Consider the following 22,329-nt stretch of genomic DNA (forward strand, 5'->3'; position numbering starts at 1 on the left):
GAACTGGGAACTCAGAGAATTAAGGGCATTTCCAGTTCAGATGACTTTTCTCTTGTCACCCGTGGTTTTAAATGTGTGGCGTCAACAGAAAGGTGGTTTGCTGAGGACTCTCAGGTTGGTGTTTCATGCTGTCTTAAGAGGAGGCCAGACCGTGGAAGAGTGCATTTCTCCCAGCTGAATCTACAGCCGCTGCAGGTGTATCTCCAGCCAGCCTGGGCCTTCATTGCTGATGTTTAATAGAGCTTATGACAGCATGGGCTTCCCTGGTGGCTCAGATGGTAAAGCGTCTGCCTACAATGCGGGAGACCCGGGTTTGATACCTGGGTCGGGAAGTTCCCCTGGAGAAGGAAATCGCAACCCACTCCAGTATTCTTGCCTGGAAAATCCCACGGATGGAGGAGCCCGGTAGGCTACAGTCCATGGGGTCGCAGAGTCAGACATGACTGAGCAACTTCACTTCACTTCAAGACAGCATTAACCCCCATGTTGCCATCTGTCTGGCCATGCAGAGAGCTCTGCGTGTGAGAACTGAACCCCTTGTCCGGGGGCTCGTGTGACCTGCTCCGCACATGGTGCTGGAGGCCGGGCTGCCTCCGCTGTGCTTCCCTCACAGCCCTGTGCACACCTAGGAGGGTCAGAGTACGTGTATCCGTCCCTTTGCTGTGCACCTGAGATGACCGCAGCATCGCCGATCGCCTGTAAGGTAAGGTGGAGTCGCTCAGTCGTGTCCGGCTCTTTGTGACCCCACGGACTGTAGCCCACCAGGCTCCTCCGTCGATCACCTGCACGCCCATGTAAACTAAGCGTTAACAGAGAGTGCCCGTGCTCACACAGGTGTGTGTGGGCAAGGGGGCTGCTTCGGGGTGTCTGAGCCCTCACGGGTGTCACACGAGCATTTGGAGCGTGTGACCGTGACTGCTCTGATGCTGCCCAGTGTGTCCCCCGCTGCATGGGTGCCTTCTGTTGCGTGTGAGTGCTCACAGCGCCCCAGTGACGCCGCGTGTCTGGAGTTCTTGTGGAACTGAAGGAGAAGTGTGTTCACTCACGAAGGTTGCAGTTACATATAAAGTTAGTCTGCACATACAGATATCCATGGTGTGCTGGTTTCCAACTGGAGACGAGTCTGTGTTTCTTTCAGGCTCAGGTGACTGAGCTTTGGAAGTCTCTCTCAGCATAATAACCAGCTTCTGGGAAAAGCGTCCTTGCTCCTTCCCATCACAAGGTGCACATTTCCAGGTTTTGTCAGTTTTGCATTTTGTGGAATTCTGACTTCAGGGCTCTTTGCTACATTAGTTTGATCTTCCGTGTTCTTCTGATGCAGATGTTTCCTTCCTTCCTTCTTTCCCTCCCTCTTTGGTCCTCCCCTTTTTTACTTTTTAAAGTTTTGTGTTGTTTGAAACACACACTAAGGAGCACATGAGATACACATGTAAGCCGAGGAGTGAAAGTCATGGGCACCACACCTGTCGCCTCCTCACCGAGTGGGGTCTGCCTGGGTGCTTCCTCTCCCTCCCCAGCCCTGAGCAACACCAAGTGGGGTCTGCCTGGCTGCTTCCTCTCCCTCCCCAGCCCTGAGCAACACCAAGTGGGGTCTGCCTGGGTGCTTCCTCTCCCTCCCCAGCCCTGAGCAACACCAAGTGGGGTCTGCCTGGGTGCTTCAGCCCTGAGCAACACCAAGTGGGGTCTGCCTGGCTGCTTCCTCCTCCCCAGCCCTGAGCAACACCAAGTGGGGTCTGCCTCGCTGCTTCTCTCTGAGCAACTTCTGTGGCTGCTTCCTCAGCCCTGAGCAGTGTTGGCTGCTTAGCCCCCGAGCAACACCAAGTGGGGTCTGCCTGGCTGCTTCCTCTCCCTCCCCAGCCCTGAGCAACACGCGTACTCGGTTGCTCAGTATTTTGTTTCAACAGTTTAAACATTTCATTTCATTTCCTTCTGACTTCTGAGACTTCTGTGGCGCCGTCAGCTGTCAGCCTTGTTGTTGCCCCTTGAAGGTAGTGGGGACTTTTTGCTCTGGTTGCTGTTAAGATTTTTCTCTCTGGTTTTTTCCATTTCTCTGTGGTTTGGAACTAATTAACTGTGTGGCTAGTTGTGAGTTTTCTTTTTGTTATTTTTATTTTCCTTTACAGTACTGTATTGGTTTTGCCATACATTGACATGAATCCACCACGGGTGTACATTCATACCGAACCCTGTTTGGAGTTTGCTGAGCTTCTTGAATCGCGGGGTTGGTATCTGTTATTTGTTTTGGAAAATTCTCACCTCACTGATTCATGTGTCCCTTCTTCGTCCGCCTCCTTTCCTTCTGGGGTAGAACCACAGGAGCCGGTCCTGTTTCCTGTGTCCTCACGGCCCTGGGGCTCTTGTTTGCTGTTCACTCTCCTTTTCTCTTCCTCTGCCACGGTTTGCGTTCTCTCTGGGGTCCTGTCTTGTCGATCACAGATCCTGTTTCCTATACTATTCCATCTCCTGTTAATCTTAATCAGTGAGTTCTGAATTCCAAACTTTGTGTTTGCAGTTCTAGAATGTCCATTTCATATTTTTATAATGTATTTCAATTTAGTATTTAAATTTCTCCAGTTTTCATTTTGTCTGTCTTTTCCTATTTTTAAACACAACAACCCTAATTATTGTAAAGTCTTGTCGGTTAATACCAGTATGTTGGAAATACACTCTTCTGCTTGTATTTTCTGTTCTCTCTTCTCTTGACGGTGTAGTGTGCACACGTGTGTGGACGTATGTACATGCTACATACACGCATCACGCGGGACGGTCTCTGTATGGGGGATGGTACCAGTTTTGTGCCTAGCTCTTTTACCTGATCTTTTTTCATAAATGCTTATCTGTGAAACTGAAACCTTTGCCAACATAATTTCTAGAGATGACATCAGTTCTGTTCTGTTGCTCTGTCGTGTCCGACTCTGCGACCCCGTGGATTGCAGCACGCCAGGCTTCCCTGTCCATCACCAACTCCCGGAGCTTGCTTAAACTCATATCCATCAGGTTGGTGATGCCATCCAACCATCTCATCCTCTGTCGTCCCCTTCTCTTCCTGCCTTCAATCTTTCCCACCATCAGGGTCTTTCCCAATGAGTCAGTTCTTCACATCAGGGGATCAAAGTATGGACCTTCAGCTTTAGCATCAGTCCTTCCAATGAATATTCAGGTCTGATTTCCTTTAGGATGGACTGGTTGGATCTCCTTGCTGTCCAAGGGACTCTCAAAAGTCTTCTCCAACACCACAGTTCAAAAGCATCAATTCTTTGGCACTCACCTTTCTTTATGGTCCGACTCTCACATCCATACATGACTACTGGAAAAACCATAGCTTGACTAGACATATCTTTGTCAGCAAAGTAATGTCTCTGCTTTTTAAAACACTGTCTAGGTTTGTCACAGCTTTTCTTCCAAGGAGCAAGCATCTTTTAATTTCATGGCTGCAGTGATTTTGGAGCCCAAGAAAAGAAAGCCTGTTAATGTTTCCATTGTTTCCCCATCTACTTGCCATGAAGTGATGGGACTGGATGCTATGATCTTTGTTTTTTTGAAAGCTGAGTTTTAAGCCAGCTTTTTCACTCTCCTCTTTCACTTTCATTCGAGAGGCTCTTTAGTTCCTCTTTTCTTTCTGCCATAAGGGTGATGTCATCTGGATATCTGAGGTTATTGATATTTCTCCTGGCAATCTTGATTCCAGCTTGTGCTTCATCCTGCCTGGCATTTTGCATGATTACACCCTGTTAAATAAACAGGGTGACAATAGACAGCCTTGACGTACTCCTTTCCCAATTTTCAACCAGTCTGTTGTTCCATGTCCAGTTCCAACTGTTGCTTCCTGACCTGCATACAGATTTCTCAGGAGGAAGGTCAGGTGGGTCTGGTATTCCCATCCCTTTAAGAAGGGATGACATGGTATCCTGTTATAAAGGTGTAACATGATTTCATTGTTGGGTATTTAGGGCAGTTTCATGTCTGAGACTCTGTCCTAAAGAAAATTTTGTGTGCAAAGGTGTTTAATGTGGTATTTTTGAGAATACAACCAAGTAGGGAAGTCTTCCTATATCTTAGAGAAATTCTTAACCAGTCTCTGGGCTTCTTGATTTAGAGGACTGCATCTTGCAGTTTTGGATCCAGAAGTATTGCGGTCATTTATTCATATCTTCATCCAAAGCGTCACCCACCTGTCAGCGTCAGGGCTCATCTCCTGGGTGGGGATGTGCTGGGTCTGTGTCTGACTCTGAGCTCGGCACACAGGGCCCTGACCACGTGGAGCTCGGGCTCACGTTGGGCGTCGTGACTGAAGGAACAGTCAGTGCTCAGTGGTCGGCTCCTGGTTTATCAACAGGTCGACGTGTGACCTCCTGGGCCTCAGTTTCTCTAATGTGACAGTGACTGGGTCGGCCAGCCCTGCCGACAGGACATGTGGCCGTAATAGAACATACCTGTGCCGCCCAGTGTGGAAGCCGCTGGGCACATGAGGCTACTGGGCACTTGGGGTGTGACGAGTGTGACTTATGAACTGCATTTAAAATTTTTATTCTAATTCACTTAAATTTAAACCAGTGCCCCCCATCCCCCTGCCCTGTGATGACTCATAGCTACTGTGTTGGACATGACTACCCTAGATGGATTAAATGTTTGTTTAATGTTACATAGTGGTCTTTGGAATCCACTCTGATTCTGGCATTTGGTTTTCTTGTTTTTATTATTTTTTAAATATATCACTAAATTTAAAAATATGAACATTAAAATCTCTTTTTTGTTGTACGGATTACAGATTTTTCCTTCTTTGTGCTGTTTTAATAGGGACATCCCCTCCACAGGGAGAGGAGTTTGAACAGGACACTAAAAATACAAAGTAGGCCAAATTAGAGAAGAATAAAGTGTTTTTTTGAAAGTTCGCTTGTCTTGCAAAACCATTTAAGGGAACGGAGCCATTGCTGACCCCACACGTGGGCTCTTCTCTCAGCTTCACAGTGTTCCTTTAACCAGGTTTTGGATTTTTGTCAAAACTAACAATTTAAATTTGCAATTCAGTTTTCTGTTATAAGTAATTGCTGTTTGTAAATGAGACTAATTTCTCTTTGAATTTACGGTACAAATAATGTAATTTAGAGTTACAGATCTCTTGATCCTCTGGGTGCAGGCAAAATAAATGTAGTATCGAATGCTGGAACTGGGCAGGATTTTTCTATGAATCTTAAAATATGTGGTTTGTGAAACTGGGTTAAGTTATTTTAGCAACTATAAATAGTCACTTGGTAATTAGGTGTTTGGGTTTATTTGTTATAATTGAGTGCTTATTAAAGTTCAGTATGGTTTTTTTACCCCATGGATCAGAAGCTTTTATAGGCCAAATGATAAGATACATCCTCTGCAGTTCATTCGCTGATTATGACTCATTACAGATGATGGATGACCTCCTAAACTTTCAAATTCCTGTTTGCTTGTAGAGGGCGACAATTCTCACCTTGCAGTCGGGCCTGCTCCAGAATTCTGGAGCCGTCTAGTGTAATAATGCCTTACAGTCGATCACGTTGCGCAGGAGAGAAACGATAACGGGGCGGGCTGCCTCTGCCAGACGCGGATGGCTTTTGGTCCGCCCTGCTTATCTCTCTGCGCCAGGACTCCTCGCCGTTTTCTAGGCAGAGCTTCTGCACGTCGTTAAAGTGACATCAGGGCCTCATCCGGGTGGGTGTGAGTTCCCAGAAGCAGCCCCGTGTCTGGTCACAGAGGGTGTGATGGCCTTCCCAGAGCCTTCCTGGGACCATGGGGTCTGCCGTGTCCGGCGCTGGCAGAGCATGCTCTCTGTCAGCGCTCAGTGCTTGGGCGTGGCCGGGGCGAGGGGCAGGCCTGCCCCTGCTAGTGGCCGGATCCAGAGGGCACGGGGTGACCAGGGCGGTCTGGTTGTTTGGAGACTGCCTTTTAATTTTATCCTCATCCTTTTGAAGAAGAGAAAATTAGTCAATTGTTTCTTTGGGGTCATGCTTTGTGTTTTATAAACATCTGTGCTGTGTTGCTTTAGTCATGTCTGACTCTTTGTGACGCTAGGGACTATATGTAGCCTGCCAGGCTCCTCTGTCCATGGGATTCTCTATGCAAGAACACTGCAGTGGGGTGCCGCCTCCTCCAGGGGATCTTACCGTCCCAGGGATCGAACCCAAGTCTCTTATGTCTCCTGCGCTGGCGAGCAGGGGAGGCACTAATGTGTGGAATTTTCTTGGTCACTCGGTCTTCCTCCAGCCGCCCCTCACCTCCTAGTCTAGTTTGAGCCTCCTTAGTTATGCGCACTTTCTATTTTCCTTTTTCACACGATCCAACAACAGGTACATTTTAAAATTCATTCAAGTTGAATGAATGGCCAGTGAGAAGAGACTGCTTTTGTATAATAACAAGATTAATACCTTGGCTCAAGGGACATAACATTTTAGTAAAATTGAAATTCGTATAGTTATCCTAGCTGTGCTCTCAACCTCTGGCTTCCTTATAAAAACGTCTGGGTAAAATACTGGTGGCCCTCTCCAGCCATTATTTCTGTCTGAGTTACGCGGCCTGACCCCGCACTCGCGCGGGGTTGTGAAGTTGGGCCAGGTCTCATCAGCTCGTGCGACGGTTGGAGGTGAAGTGCTGGCGCTGGCTGTCTCCGTGGACTGGGTATTTCTGGGGAAAAATACAGGGAGAAATTTCCTCCCCAAGTAGTGTTTTGTATTGTTTTACGTGTACTCATGTATAATCTGTCCCCTTTCCCCTTTTAATTACTCCCCTCTAATGTGCTGGTCCTGAGGGCCTTGTGTTCCCTTTTCTTTGGCTGGAGAGACCTATCGGGGTAGAAGCTAAGGAGAAGATCTTCTGCGTGGCTCATGATTTTAAATAGGAGGTGCCCCATCTCTAGTCTGATTTATAATGTGATAGAAAGCTGCTGGCCAGCTGACGCTAATATTAATTTATGATCTATTTAACCTTTTTATTTCCCAGCAACAGCTCACATGCCCCTCCCCAGACCTGGATCTCTGCACCAACGCTTTTCAGAGGCAAACATGCAGCGTCATGGCTCTGAACCCAAGGTCGCGGGAGGGGTTTACACTGGGAACGCTGATGCCTGTCCACCGGGCTTCCCCACCCGGGGCAGTGGGGGCGATAAAGGCCTGCAGACGCCTCTCACCCTGCCTGCTCCCGTCTCCCTGTTTCTGAATGGCCCGGTCTTCAGAGTCAGGATAGACCTTGTCTGCACACAGGTTGTCAGTGGCCTCGGGGGGCTTTTTTGACTTTGTGTCCTGAGTAACCTTAGCCTCGTTTCTGTACCCCGTCCACCGAGTTTTGTATAGTGTTACTGTCTTCCACGGCCCTTGTGCATAGCTTTGTGTAGTTTCCATAGCCAGGGAGTTAATGTACGAGGTATTAGCATATTAATCAGCATAGTTAGTGTGGTGTAACACTGTAAGCCTTGTTTGAATTCCAGCAGGTTTTCCATTCGTGTCCTTTTTCTGTTCTGCCGTCCAGTCCAAGACCCCACGTGGCATTCAGTCGTCATGACTCCCCCTTGTCTAGCTCGTGGGGTCCCTCTCTCCTCCTTTTTGTGACCTGGAAGAAGACCAGTCAGTTATATAGTGGAATGTCTCTCCTTTGGGTTTGTGATGTGGTCTCTTGGTTAGATTGAAGTTCACATTTTCGGTGTGAAAAGCGCAGAGATGAGGACCCCCTCAAGGCGTCGCAGCACGTACGGTGTCCAGGTGTCACTTACAGGCGACGCTAAGCATGGTCACTGGGCGAAGTGGCGTTTCCGAGGTGGTAACAGCCAGTACGATCACACAGGTTCACCAGAGTCTGTTTAAAACAAGCCCATTCTGTTTCTCCAGCTCGAGCGTCCCAGCGCCCTTCTCTGCAGCTGACGTCTCGAGGGAGGCGTGAGGCCGTGCACACGCCCCGGCTCTCAGCTTCCCCGTGCTGACTTGGGCACTCCTTGCTGTGTCTTGTCTGCGACAATTACTGCTGTGTTGTGGGCCTAATGACCTGTGCCTCCTTCATGTTCTCTTCTGTTACTAATTGGAATTCTTGTGAGTGAAGAGCTCTTTGTTCTTTTCCGCTTTCTGCTTTATTCGCTGAACTATGTTAGTACGGACTCATGGATATTTATTCTATGTCATGGGTTGTAGTCTGATACTACCATGATTTATTCTGTTAGTCAAATGGCCTTTGGACTCCCCCTGAGATTGGCTCCTCTTTTTGACATGCTACCTTCTAGTACTTTTTGGCCCCACCGTGTAATCCAAGCTTAGCTTGTATTTTTCCTGCCCCAGTCCTGGATTTACCCGCTTCTCCGGGGAGCCTACATTCCTTTTCCTGGAAGGTGAGATTTAGAAGCCAAGATCTGGGCACTGGTGTGCTCATTGCTGTTGAGGTGCTGGTGCTCCTGACCCCTGCGAGTCGATGGAGCCAGGGCATCTGTGTGTGTGCATAGACCACGCACGCATACCAGAATGCACTTGCGTTCTCCCCCCGTCGCCTCTGCGTATATTAGAGACTGTCAGTTTGCCCTGGTGCCTGCAGTTTGAGTCCAACCCGACAGATTTCAGCTTCGCCACCACCTGTCCCGGGCAGGGAGAAACCTGGCTTGTGTGATGGAAACGCACTGACTTATGGGCTTTTTTAAACAGGCTCTGGTGAACCTGTGTTATCATATTGGCTGTTACGACCTCAGGGATCGCTTGGTAGATGAAATCCCACTGGTGAAGGACGGTATTTCCTGTGCTCGCTTCACAAAACGTAGTCCGCAGAATTCATGTAATTACCTGTGTCACTGTGGTTAGGAAGTCAGGCTTGACCTGGACAGAAAATGAAGTCATTTTGTTTTCAGAATAGATGGCATGCTTTCAGGTAAACCGACCAGCTAATTAGCTTATTGTCAAATATATAAAAGTCATACATTGGGAAGAAATAAAACAACAGAGGTCCTCTGATACTATCTTATGTGAAGAATAGTAGTTACTTTTCATAGGATTCTCTATTAATTTAATTCTCTATTTAATTTTTGTTTTGTGTAAGCTTATTTTCTTTTAATTCCCATTTTTGTCAAATTGGTACATTTTAACCAAATTCATGAATCTTTGTTGTAAACAGAAACATTGAAAATAGATAAACAAGAAAACCTTCTTCAAGGTCTGATTCTATGTTAACATATTGGGATCACACAGTACTCATACTTCAAGGTGTGGAAAATCAAGTGTTTTATTAAAATACTATATTGTTATTGTTCAGTTGCTAAATTGTGTCCAGCTCTTTGTGACTCCATAAACTGCAGCACATCAGTCTTCCCTATCCTTTCCTATCTTCTGGATATATAAATATATAAATATATATAATACCGTATCAGTTGAGTCACTCAGTCATGTCTGACTCTTTGCGACCCCATCGACTGCAGCATGCCAGGCTTCCCCGTCCATCACCAGCTCCTGGAGCTTGCTCAAACTCATGCCCATCGAGTCGGTGATGCCATCCAACCATCTCATCCTCTGTCGTCCCCTTCTCCTCCTGCCCTCAATCTTTCCCAGCATCAGGGTCTTTTCCAGTGAGTCGGTTCTTCGCATCAGGTGGCCAAAGTATTGAAGTTTCGGCTTCAGCATTAGGCCTTCCAGTGAATGTTCAGGACTGATATCTTTACAGATACTGTGTTATGTAGGATCTTACACCTGACTCCTGTTTCATGATTATTTTTTTTTCCTTTTACTAGAATTCAGTTTGCTGGTGGGAAAGGACCATAAAACTTAGCTGATAGAAATCAAACTTACTGTGAGTTTTCATCAGATGAAGATTGAAAATTGTTGAGCCTCTTTGGGCGATGTCTGGAAGCTGTTCTAGGAGGGCTGAAGCGTTTCCATGCTGGCGCCTGATTCCCACATACTCCTTCCTGAGTGGCTGCCCGGTTAGCATGTGACCTGGAGAGGCCGGTAGGCCCCCCATGGAGGCTCCTGCTCTGTGAGCTGCCTGGGTCCGCAGGGGCTGCTCGGTGGTGTCTGCCACTACAGAGGAGCTGAGCCTGTCCTTACTCGCACGGTGGGATGTGTCTGCATCTGGGAGGTAGTTGCCAGTCCCCCAGAAATCCAGGCCTTGAAGTGTGTTGGATTTGGCCTTGAATACCACCTGTTACTTCTGTGCTGTGCCCTTGGGCTCGTTGCTTACCTTCCCAATCTGTTTTCTCGTTTTGAAGTCATTTGCTCTACCTGAGGTTTGCTGGGAGGAGTGAATGAGATAATGTATGCAAAGCAACTGGCACAGTGCCAGGCATGTGCAGCTCATAAATTTCGTTCCTACCCAGCTAGACCATGGTATCCAATGCCATGGGGTCACCTATGTAAACGTGCAAAAGTCTTCTTTTGGGGGGTATCTGCTTTATTAAAAAGGAAACAGACGATCACATGGTTATTTTCCTTTGCTCTATAAAAACGAGCTAAAGCGAGGTATGGTGAAGGCATGCCAGAGGTGTGGTGGGATGAGGTGGCTGTCTCTCCCTAAGGAAGGCTGCAGCCCAGTGCTAAGGCCACTTGTCCCCCACATGACAAGTGAGGACTGGGCCACCTGCCTTCCTAAATGTCCTGAGCCCCACGTCACCTGTAATTGACTTAAGGAAGACTGCTGTGGGGACTCAAGGCTTTCTCCCTTTATTCTCGTCTTTAAAATCAAGTTTTATATATATATATATATATATATATATATATTTTTTTTTTTTTTTAATGCAGTAGACTTTTTGGAGAAAATGAGACCTAGAGAACAGAGGTGGCGGCATGGCAGCATGACCACACAGGCAGCCACGCCCAAACAGAGTCAAGATGCACGCAGTCGGGAAACGTGCTTTTCTCTTTATGACTCTACTCCATATTTCATTTATGTTTAAAACTGAGTTGATGAGTATGAATACAGCTATGTAGGGTTACTGTGGAGTCATATTTGTTTATTTGCATGGACTGTATCTTACAGTTTAAAAGGGAGAGCACTTAATGGTTTTGCCCGTGCTGCCTGGAAATTTTTCTTTTCTTTATTATCCTCTAGCCTCTGTTCTTCAGGTGTGTAGCTATTTTAGTATTATGAAGGATGATGGATGAGGCTGGAAAGTTTCTTCGGAAGCACTTCTGATATTGTGCAATGCGCTTGGGGGTCAGCCACACTTGACTGATGCGTGATTTATCCCGTGTCCCTGCCACTTCCTGAGATAAAGCTGCTGTTTTATCAAAAATGCCAGCAACTGTGATTTAGAATTTATAAACCTCCATTTTCAAATAATTGTTCTGATTACTTTCTGCCCGGGCAATAAAATGATAAAGGCAATTGCACACAAATGTGAGATAGCACCAAAATACAATAAAATTAACCCGAATTAGCTTGACTTGTCGATGAAAAGTATTTTTGAAATGTAGTGTTGCGATAAGGGAGGGTGATATTATAGCTGGAAGGTGAGTTATTGCCTTAATGTAATACTCCTTGAAATTTAAAAAAGAGACTGTTTCTGTTGAGGGTGATTGTGCTTTTGAAATTAAGTTGAAGTGAATCTTATAATTGGCAACAATAATGCAGTTGGAAGGTAATATCTTTTATTGTGTTATGCCTAGTTGCATTGCCTTTTATTTAGCAGTTTCTGGCTTCAGCTCTTCTATTACTCAGGTGGAAGCAGACTTGGAATTCTGTCAGATCCAGGGGGCCCAGATGTTTTATTCTGTTTTTATACTGTCCCTCATCTAAAAGTTACAGGCTTAGATAAAATATTTGACTGAATCATTTAGACGTCAAAGGTTAAGTATTATTGTTACTCTTTTAACGAGTTTAGATAAAGTTCTTGTGAACGTGTTTTGCTCCCCGTCCCTGCTTGTGTGTTGGCAATCTACCTAATGGCAACAGTGTCCAACCCACTGCCCCCTTTTAAACACGTACTTTATAACTTGCCCTTCAGAGTCTTGAAGTGAAATCCATGCGTCATATTTACCCACCTGTTCTACTTAGGAAGAACTTATGATGTAAATAAGAGAACAGTAATTTACAATCAAGTTCTACATATTCAGAACAGAAAAGCTCAGGCAGTGCTTTTGGCAAAATGGTTGTCCGAGGAGCCCTTATAAATAGCTAAGAAAAGAAGAGAAATGAAAGGCAAAGGAAAAGAGGAAAGCTATATCCATCTGAATGCAGAGTTCCAAAGAATAGCAGGGAGAGATAAGAAAGCCTTCCTCGGTGATCAGTGCAAAGAAAGAGGAAAACAATAGAATGGGAAAGACTAGAGATCTCTTCAAGAAAATTAGAGATACCAAGGGAACATTTCATGCAAAGATGGTCACAATAAAGGACAGAAATGGTATGGACCTAAAAGAAGCAGAAGATATTAAGAAGAGGTGGCAAGAATACACAGAAGAACTATACAAAAAGATCTTCACAACCCAGATAGCCACGATGGTGTGATCACTCACCTAGAGCCAGACATCCTGGAATACGAAGTCAAGTGGGCCTTAGGAAGCATCACTACAAACAAAGCTAGTGGAGGTGATGAAATTCCAGCTGAGCTATTTCAAATCCTAAAAGGTGATGCTGTAAAAGTGCTGCACTCAATATGCCAGCAAATTTGGAAAACTCAGCAGTGGCCACAGGACTGGAAAAGGTCACTTTTCATTCCAGTCCTAAAGAAAGGCAATGCCAAAGAATGTTCAAACTATCGCACAATTGTACTCATCTCACACACTAGCAAAGTAATGCTCAAATTTCTGCAAGCTAGGCTTCATCAGTACATGTTCCAGAGGTTCAAACTGGATTTAGAAACAGCAGAGGAACCAGAGAGAAAATTACTTACATCCATTGGATCATAGAAAAAGCAAGAGAATTTCAGAAAAACATTTACTTCTGCTTCATTGACTATGCTAAAGTCTTTGACTGTGTAGATCACAACAAACTGTGGAAAATTCTTAAGGAAATGGGAATACCAGACCACCTTACCTGCCTCCTGAGAAATCTGTGTGCAGGTCAAGAAGCAACAGTTAGAACCGGACATGGAACAATGGACTAGTTCCAAATTGGGAAAGGAGTACATCAAGACTGTATATTATCACCCTGCTTATTTAACTTATATGCAGAGTACATCATGCGAAATTCCAGACTGGATGAAGCACAAGCTGGAATCAAGATTTCGGGGAGAAATATCAGTAACGTCAAATATGCAGAAAGCAGTTACCTTATAGCAGAAACTGAAGAGGTACTAAAGAGCCTCTTGATGAAGGTGAAAGAGAAGTGAAAAAGCTGGCTTAAACTCAGCATTCAAAAAACTATGATCATGGCATCTGGTCCCATCACTAAATGGCAAATAGATGGGGAAACAGACTTCTCTTAGGCTGCAAAATCACTGCAGATGGTGACTGCAGCCATGAAATTAAGACACTTGCTCCTTGGAAGAAAAGCTATGACCAACCTAGATAGTGAATTAAAAAGCATGGACCTTATTCTGCCGACAAAGGTTCATCTAGTCAAAGCTATGTTTTTTCCAGTAGTCATGTATGGATGTGAGTGTTGGACCATAAAGAAAGCTGAAAGAATTGATGCTTTTGAACAGTGGTGCTGGAGAAGACTTTTGATCCACCAGTCTATCCTAAAGGAAATCAGTCCTGAATATTCATTGGAAGGACTGATGCTGAAGCTGAAACTCAATACTTTGGCCACCTTATGCAAAGAGCTGACTCATTGGAAAAAACCCTGATTCTGGGAAGGATTGAAGGCAGGAGGAGAAGAGGACATCAGAGGATGAGATGGTTGGATGGCATCACCAACTCGTTTGAGCAAGCTCCAAGAGATGGTGTTGGACACAGGGAAGCCTGGCGTGCTGCAGTCTATGGGGTTGCAAAGAGTCGGACACGACTGAGCGACTGAACTGAACTGAGGGCTAGAAGCATGATGATGTTATTGGCCCCCCGTCAGTGCCCTCCTGATGGGGCTCTGCACCATCGCACCTCACGTGGGGCAGCAGATACCCAGGTTTCTGCATGAATCGGGGGAGCATCTCTCTGGGAAGTGATTGCACCGTGGGGCCCTCCGCCACCATTTGGTCATCTTTGTCCAGTCGAGGCCTGTGTAAGGGGTGAGGTTTCATTTTTTTTCCCCTTTTCTTCTGATTTGGTAATTTGTATGATATCCAGCGAAGACCACAGAAAACGCTTTGAGAAAAGGCCAACTTGAGGAAGTATCGGACAGAGTTACTGGAACAGTGCTGCCGACTGTGGGAGGCTAACGCTGGTCTGCTGTTTCCCTAAAGAGAATGCAGAGTTGGAAGCAGGTAGGCTTGGGGAAAAGAGAGACTGTGGGATTTGCCCCCAAATAGAGCCAGTGGGAATCCTTCCAGAAGCAGTAAGTGGAATCTGGAAGATGTAAGTGGAATGAGGGGTTCCGTGTTAGATGGGCATCTCTTGCTGGCCCTCTTTTGCACCAGTGGCCCTCCAGCCCTCTGACAGGTGGCATACTGTTATCTTAGCCTGTTGAGCTCCCTTGGTTTAGATGAAAATGAAAACAGTAATACAGAAGGGGCTTTGTGACTAGCCTAGCACGCCTTTCTGCATCAAGATACGGGCCTGTAAGTATGAAATAGCAAGCAGTGTGGTTTAGTGTTAGGTAATGCATATCTTATAAAATAAAAATGGAGCATTTTGATTTTTTTTAACACTTCAGGCTGAAGTTCGGGGGCTATAATATTATTGTGGAGCTAATTTACATGGTCGTTCTTGGTCTTAAGAACTTGTGGGCGTGTTAAGCTGATTGTTCACTTATTTATTGAGGTGTAATTGAAATAACGGTATATTCATTTCAGGTGTACAACATGATGGCGCTTGTGTGTATCACTGAATCGTCACCACAGTCTTCTGTTTTTTTTAAAGGGGCTGCGTTGCTTCTTGCCTGTGGCTGAGGGATCCCTTCTTTCTGGGGCTGCTGTTCTGTTTTGCTTGTTCTTGCTCATGGTGTCTTATTTCCGGGTGTGTCCTGTTCTCTGATCTTACTGGATGTTAACGATGGGAAGATACTCCATTATTTGCCCTTAAGAGTGACATGGAGCCTCAGGGGTTTGCGAAGGGGCCGTGCTGACTGCACCAGGGGCTGGGATCACTCACCTGTCTGGGGCTGAGCCCTGCCTTACCTGGTCCAGAAATTCCCAGCTGTTGTCAGTATCTCCTCATTAGACCAGTGGTTCTAACTGGGTATGATTTTGTTGTTTAACATTTACTTTGTATCAGCTTAGTTCTAATTTAAACACCAGCTTCAGCCTTGTCCTAAGGAATCCAGTGAGGACAAGAGTTTGATACATAATCATTTATTTTTCTGTTACAGGTTAATTTAACTCATAGTTATAAACTTGTATCTCAGCTGATCTTACCCCAGCTCAGCACTGGAGTCAGAAGGTCCCTTCCCTTACCAACGGTGCTCTGAAAGAGTGGCTCTCGTGTCTTTGAGTGGTATCATCTGCATATCTGAGGTGGTTGATGTTTCTCCCACCTATCTTGATTCCAGCTTGTAGCTTGTCCAGCCCGGCATTTCTCATGATGTGCTCAGCATATAGATTAAACAAATAGCGTGACAGCAGACAGCCCTCTCGTACCCCTTTCTCAATCTTGAAGGGTTCTAACCCAGTCATACAGGGTTCTAACTGTTGCTTTTTTACCTGCATACACATTTCTCAGGAGACAGGTGAGATGATGTGGTATTCCATTTTAAAGAAGATCTTTATAAGAGCTTTCCGTAGTTTATTATGATCCACACAAAGGCTTTTCAATGGCTGCTGCTGCTGCTGCTAAGTCGCTTCAGTCGTGTCCGACTCTGTGCAACCCCAGAGACGGCAGCCCACCAGGCTCCCCCATCCCTGGGATTCTCCAGGCAAGAACACTGGAGTGGGTTCTTTTCAGTGGCGTAATGGATGAAACAGAGGTAGATGGTTTTTTTGGAATTCCCTAGCTTTCTCCATGATCTGGTGAATGTTGGCACTTTGATCTCTGGTTCATCTTCCTTTTCTAAATCCAGCTTGGACATCTGGAAGTTCAGCATAATGCTGAAGCCTAGCGTGCAAGATTTTCAGCATGACCTTATGAGCATGGGAGATGAGTGCAGCTGTCCAACGGTTAGCACATTCTTTAGTGCTACGCTTCTTGGGAATTGGGATGAGGCTCTATCAAATTACAGTCCACACACCACTAGGTTTCCTACGTGGAAGAAGCTTATATGATAACTTTATAAACAGGAGTTGGCTAGGATGCGGAGAAACTGGAATGCTAGTGCATTGTGGGAATATAAACTAGAAAACGGTCTGATGGCTTCTTTCACCAAACCAGGCGTAGAATTGTCGTGTGACCCAGCAGCCCTGCCTCCCGGCAAGGACCTGAAGCAAGCAGCCGAACAGCTGTGTGCACACCAGTGCCACCGCAGTGCCACCCACAGCAGTCAGACATTGGAGACAGCTCAGATGTCTATGGAGGGGCGAACTGGTGAACCACGGACTGGGGCTCTTCCCCACAATGGAGTGCTGCTCAGCCCTAAATGGAAGGAAATGCCAGCACAGCGTTCCACGTGGATGAGGCTTGTTGTGAAACAAGCCTGACACAGCTGGCGAGAACCCTGTCTCCACCTGCACGATGGGCCTCGAGTCATCACCTTCACAGAGATGAAGGTGTGCTAGTTTCCTGGGCTGGGGCAGGGGAGCTGGCGGGAGTGGGTTTCTGTGGCAGATGATGAAGTCTGCTCTGCTCAGTGGTGACAGCCACACGATGTCGTGAATGGTTTGATGACACTGAATTGTACTCTCACAAATGTCAAATCTAAAGATGTGTATTTTACCACCATAGGAAGAAGTATATTTGGTAACTTTTAAACAGTTCATGACCAACCTAGATAGCATATTCAAAAGCAGAGATATTACTTTGCCAACAAAGGTCCATCTAGTCAAGGCTATGGTTTTCCAGTGGTCATGTATGGATGTGTGAGTTGGACTGTGAAGAAAGCTGAGCGCCAAAGAATTGATGCTTTTAAACTGTGGTGTTGCAGAAGACTCTTGAGAGTCCCATGGACTGCAAGGAGATCCAACCGGTCCATTCTAAAGGAGATCAGCCCTGGGTGTTCTTTGGAGGGAATGATGCTAAAGCTGAAACTCCAGTACTTTGGCTACCTCATGCGAAGAGTTGACTCATTGGAAAAGACTCTGATGCTGGGAGGGATTGGGGGCAGGAGGAGAAGAGGACAACCGAGGATGAGATGGGTGGATGGTATCACCAACTCGATGGACGTGAGTTTGAGTGAACTCCGGGGATTGGTAATGGACAGGGAGGCCTGGCGTGCTGCGATTCATGGGGTCACAAAGAGTCGGACACGACTGAGCGACTGAACTGAAACAATTTGGGATGTTGTATCTATCGCGCTTGGTCACTGGCTCAGCCTGGGCCGCCCCAGTCTCCTGGATCCGCACCTTGGACACCATTCCTGGGCAGGAGGACAGCGCCCAGCACGTTGCTGTCCCTGTGGGTGGGGGAGGTGGGTCATCAGGTGGCATCTTCTTGGGACCACAGGAGCCAATTCCAGAAACTGTCCCAGCCTTGGTGTTCAGTATAGGAAAAAACGAGAGAGAACTTCTTTGACTTTGACTTTGTCAAGAACGTTGTAAAACAAGGAAAGTGACGGTTTTCCGTCAGGATACTTGTCATCACCCCAGTGAATACGCGTGCGTGTCATCTTTCTTCTGGATGGAGCTTCCAGCCCCGCCCGTCTCACCTTGTGTCCTCCTTGGGGTTGTTGTGTTCCAGGCCTTGTGGATAATCTTGTAGAAAGGGAGACAACTTTAAACGTTCTTTATAAGTGTTAGTTTGCTTGCTAATAGGTAGCATTCTTAGCGTTCAAAGAAGTAGTTAATTATCAAAGTTAAAAGTTAATTATTTTTTTCTGTTACAGTCTGGATTTTTCTTCTAATTCAAGTTACCCTTGAAATTAACATGGCAGATTGATAAGCTATTCATCTGTGAATATTATCTGAAGCAATCTGTTGTAACTTAGATAAAATGTATCAGCTAAATTTTGTAGTGAGAAGTTTTACATTTCTGCTAGTTTTTGAAATAGACAATGGAGATTTTTCCTCATAGTGGTGGGAATATTCGACAGAGAAATGATTACATCAATCAATTATTTGAACAAAGATTGGGGATAGCTTACATATGATTTTGTAATAATCCCTATTTCCAAGGAAAAATATTTGCAGAGTACTTACTCATTGTAGATAAATTGGTTATGAGTTGGTCTTTGTTTTTATTGAAACATAGATTCTGTGTGTAAATGTGGATTTTAGGTATATCTTCTCTGTGTGTATCACAAGTGTCTGAAATCATAGAACTTGAGCAAAATGATTTTTCTATATTAAACAATGAATTTCATTTGAACCTGGTTTGATCCCATAGCTTCATCCTCATTTTCCTCCAGTGCATAGATCTCAGTACCCAGAGACGACCTCGTCCTGGGCTGGCCTGTGTGGCCCAGCACTTCTGAGCTGGGTCAGTCTTGGCATGTAGTCTGACTCTAACCTGTTCCCAGCCTGCTGACTTGGCGCAGGAGAGACAGGGTACCTGCCCCTTCTTTGCTGGGGGAGGGGAGGGGGGTTATCTCTGGACCAGAGGGGTAAGGGAGGCTCAGAGACTTCGCTGCATTGTGGCCTGTCGTCTTTTCTGGGAGTACATGTGTGCAGGGCAAACTCACACGCAGGCAGAGGCAGTTTGGCTGCTCCACAGGCCAGCAGCCTTGCCTTGATTTTCTTTTTCTCTTTTTTACCCAACCCCCCCTCCCCGTTTTTTTTTGTTTTTGTTTTTTTTGCCTTGATTTTCTAAGGGGCCGTGGGTAATGCTGCCTGACCCACGGGTATCCCCGACTATCTCATCAGTCTTCATGGTGTCCCCATCACAGAGGAGGGCATGGGGCTGGAGAGGTTGCCAAAGGCCCGCTGTGCATTTCTCTCTCCAGGCCCAGCTCTGTCTCGCTGGCACCCTGCAGAAAGCATGTTCCCAAATGGAACCTGTGGCCCACAGACTGGGACTGGTGCCACAGAGTCTTCCTCCAGCTTCCTAGAAGGATGGACTGTTTCTCTGTCACCTACACTGAGGCTGGGACCCTGTGCAGAGAACACTTGGGCAGATGGTGGCTCCTGCACCCTCCTGCCTGCCTCATGGGGCGAGGTCTGACATCTCTGTGGCTTCAGCCCTAGCCATTGGAAGGTTTGATGCTGAAGCTCCAATACTTTGGCCACCTGATGGGAGGAGCTGACTCATCGGAAAAGTCCCTGATGCCGGGAAAGATTGAAGGCAGGAGGAGAAGGGGACGACAGAGGATGAGACAGTTGGATGGCATCACCGACTCAGTGGATGAGTTTGAATGAACTCCAGGAGATGATGAAGGACAGGGAGGCCTGGTGTGCTGCAGTCCATGTGGTCGCAAAGAGTTGGACATGACCGACTGAACAGCAACATCCCCTTGCAGGGCATCCCCTTTCCCTCCTCATGGCCAAGGCCAGTTTCCTGTGCTGAATCTCAGGCTAGAGATCACTGTGGTCACATGGTGTGAGCTGGCGCTGGCCCTGGGTGCTGCCCCTGGGCATAGAACCATTACAGAGACTGGTGTCAGTGCCCTGTCTCGATACCGTTTATAAGGTAGAAAACAAACCCCCTTACTCGGTGAATTCTATTGAGTACCATCTTCCTTTTGACAGCGTTTACCTTTGTTTACTTCTTAATGGGTGAAATATATGAAGATACTTTCTAAATTTTAAAATACCAAACACACATGGGAAAAAGGCCAAGGGTGTATGATACCAGCTTATATGCTTTGTTGAGGGTCGTAGCTCTGTGAGGTCTTTTCTGCAGGGAGATCCTGCCTGATTCTCTTCATCCCTTCACTGACTGTCCAGATGCTCCACTTGAGGCCGTGATGACTGACAGGTCACTATGATGTCATCTTTCTGTAAGCCCTGGACTGCTATCAGTTACGTTTTAAATGTTGTAATTAAGAGTTTGAGACTACTCAGCTGTCTTTGAGAGGAAGAACCTATCTCCTTCTCCAGAGAGATAATTAATTCTTAGAGTATATGGTTTTTGAAGAATTTACTGTAAGATAAAAGACTAGTATTTTATTCTTGCATTTATTAGTATTTAATCAAATGGAAAGTGCACTTTTGGTCTGGAAATCTTGGCTTTAGCCACGGGATTAGACTGAATTATTGTTTAAAGAGTAAAAGGTATAGAATTATATGTTCAAGTTATCAAGCCACTGATAGGTTTTGGGCATAATGTAGCTAATTTAGAACATAAAATTTCCTGCCTTGGGTTAATCGTTCAGCAGCAGCAGTGCGTGTCAGTGGCTGCTTGGCCTTGCGGTGGGGATGGTGTCTGTCCCTCCAAGAGCCTTGTGCCATCAAGGCTGGCTCGTTCTCGGCCGCCGGAGCGTGTCTGGAACATAAGACTCTTCCATTTGGGATGCAAGTCATCAATCACAGCGCTCTTCTCACCCAGGAGCGCTTCACTGCAGAGACAGTCTGCAGTGGATTCTTTCTTAGGGATAAAGAGGCCCTAATCCGGTGGTCCTTAGTGGTGGCCAGACTTAGCACTCTTGAAGACCTAGTGGCTGGTTTTTCTAAGCCAGTACTTAAGAAATTCCAGAGAGCTTTGGTACCTACTTCTTGTTCGAGGTTGTAGTGTCAGAGACGGGGGGTGAGCATATGCCATCAAAGTGGATCTTGGGATTTATTTATTAGCAGGTGGGAGAGAAGGATCCGACAGGACAAAACCTGGGACAGTCTGGTAATCACTTACGTACTTTGAGGTCAGGAGGTGGCAGACTTTTCCTAAAATAAACTGTATGGTAAATGTTGCTGGCTTTGCAGGCTGTATGGTCCTATCACAACTACAGCTGACCTTTCAACAACATGGGGGTTAGGGACACCCCCACCCCAGACCCCCCGTCCCACACAGTTGAAAATCCGAGCATAATTTATAGTCAGCCCTCCATATCATGGTTCTGCATTCACCATTTCCACCAACCAAGGGTTGTGCAGTCCTATAGCATTTACTATTGAAAAAAATCCGCATATAAGTGGATCCACATGGTTCAAATCAATGTTATTCAAGGGTCAGCCGTACTCACAAGAGCTTCTGTAGACAACACAGAATGAGCCTGGCTGCATTCTACTGAAACTATTTATAGACTCTTAAATGTGAATTTCATGTCCTTTTCGCACATCCTGAAGTGTTTTTATTTGGACTTACCCCAACCATTTTAAAATGCCCTGCACCCTGCCAACGCCGATCATCGTCAGGTGCACAGTCTCTTCGCCCACATGTGTCCCTGCTCTTTACTCTCAGCCCTTCTTAGTATTGGGCACCTTGCCTTATTTGTGGGATGCACCCGGGAAATGATGCTTTTGAACTGTGGTGTTGGAGAAGACTCTAATTTAGAGTCCCTTGGACTGCAAGGAGATCAGTCCTGGGTATTCTTTGGAAGGAATGATGCTGAAGCTGAAACTCCAGTACTTTGGCCACCTCATTCATGCAAAGAGTTGACTCATTGGAAAAGACTCTGTCGCTAGGAGGGATTGGGGGCAGGAGAAGGGGACGACAGAGGATGAGATGGCTGGATGGCATCACCGACTCTATGGACGTGAGTTTGAGTGAACTCCGGGAGTTGGTGATGGACAGGGAGGCCTGGCGTGCTGCGATTCATGCGGTCACAAAGAGTCAAACACGACTGAGCGACTGAACTGAACTGTACTGAACCCAGGAAAGGCTGATGAAGGGTGGAGTCAGGGATTAATTGTCTGCAGCTGGTCAGTGGGTCCTGGTGGGACCCTCACTTTGGGCAGGGATATTACTATAGGCCTCCCCAAAAGCCACCGTTGACTCATCTTAGAGGTGTGGGGATGTGCTTCCTGGCTGTTTGCTGGAGCCGTCTCTTGAGGATTTTGGCGGAGCCTGTTATGGAGTTTGGATCTAACTGTACTCACTGCGCTGTATGAATCAGTGCAAACAGGGATTGGGTTATTGAACCAGGGGACAGAATTATAGTGAGTCCCCTGTGGAGGCTCATTACATCAGCGACACAAAAAGCACGTGTTTATAACATAGAGGTTCTATTAACACACAGGTGGGAAACTATTGACTAGAACGTCTTTCTCCTGGCTTGATTGCAGACAAACCTCTGATACTTTGATACTCTGGGGTTCTTCGTGGGTGAGGACGATTCTGATTCACATCTTGCTGTCAGGAAGACAAGTGTGAGAGCTTTGCACTTCCCCACCAGCCCTGCTGGCCCAGCTCTGCG

At 46.2% G+C, this 22,329-nt stretch overlaps 1 protein-coding gene across 4 annotated transcripts in view; it reads left to right on the forward strand.

The window, feature by feature from the left end:
• The window catches only part of MGMT (O-6-methylguanine-DNA methyltransferase), a 273,109-nt gene that overhangs the window by 14,465 nt on the left and 236,315 nt on the right, over window positions 1-22,329 (forward strand). Inside the window, exon 1 of one of the 4 annotated variants that reach the window (XM_042238455.2) lies at window positions 1,907-1,988. The exons of the other annotated variants lie outside the window; for them this stretch is intronic. The gene's annotated coding sequence lies outside the window, so the exon portion shown is untranslated. Of the gene's footprint in view, window positions 1-1,906; window positions 1,989-22,329 lie in introns of those variants that run through there. 4 annotated transcript variants of the gene reach the window in all.

Source organism: Ovis aries, chromosome 22, assembly GCF_016772045.2.
Source record: "Ovis aries strain OAR_USU_Benz2616 breed Rambouillet chromosome 22, ARS-UI_Ramb_v3.0, whole genome shotgun sequence".
NCBI classification, from domain to species: Eukaryota; Metazoa; Chordata; class Mammalia; order Artiodactyla; family Bovidae; genus Ovis; species Ovis aries.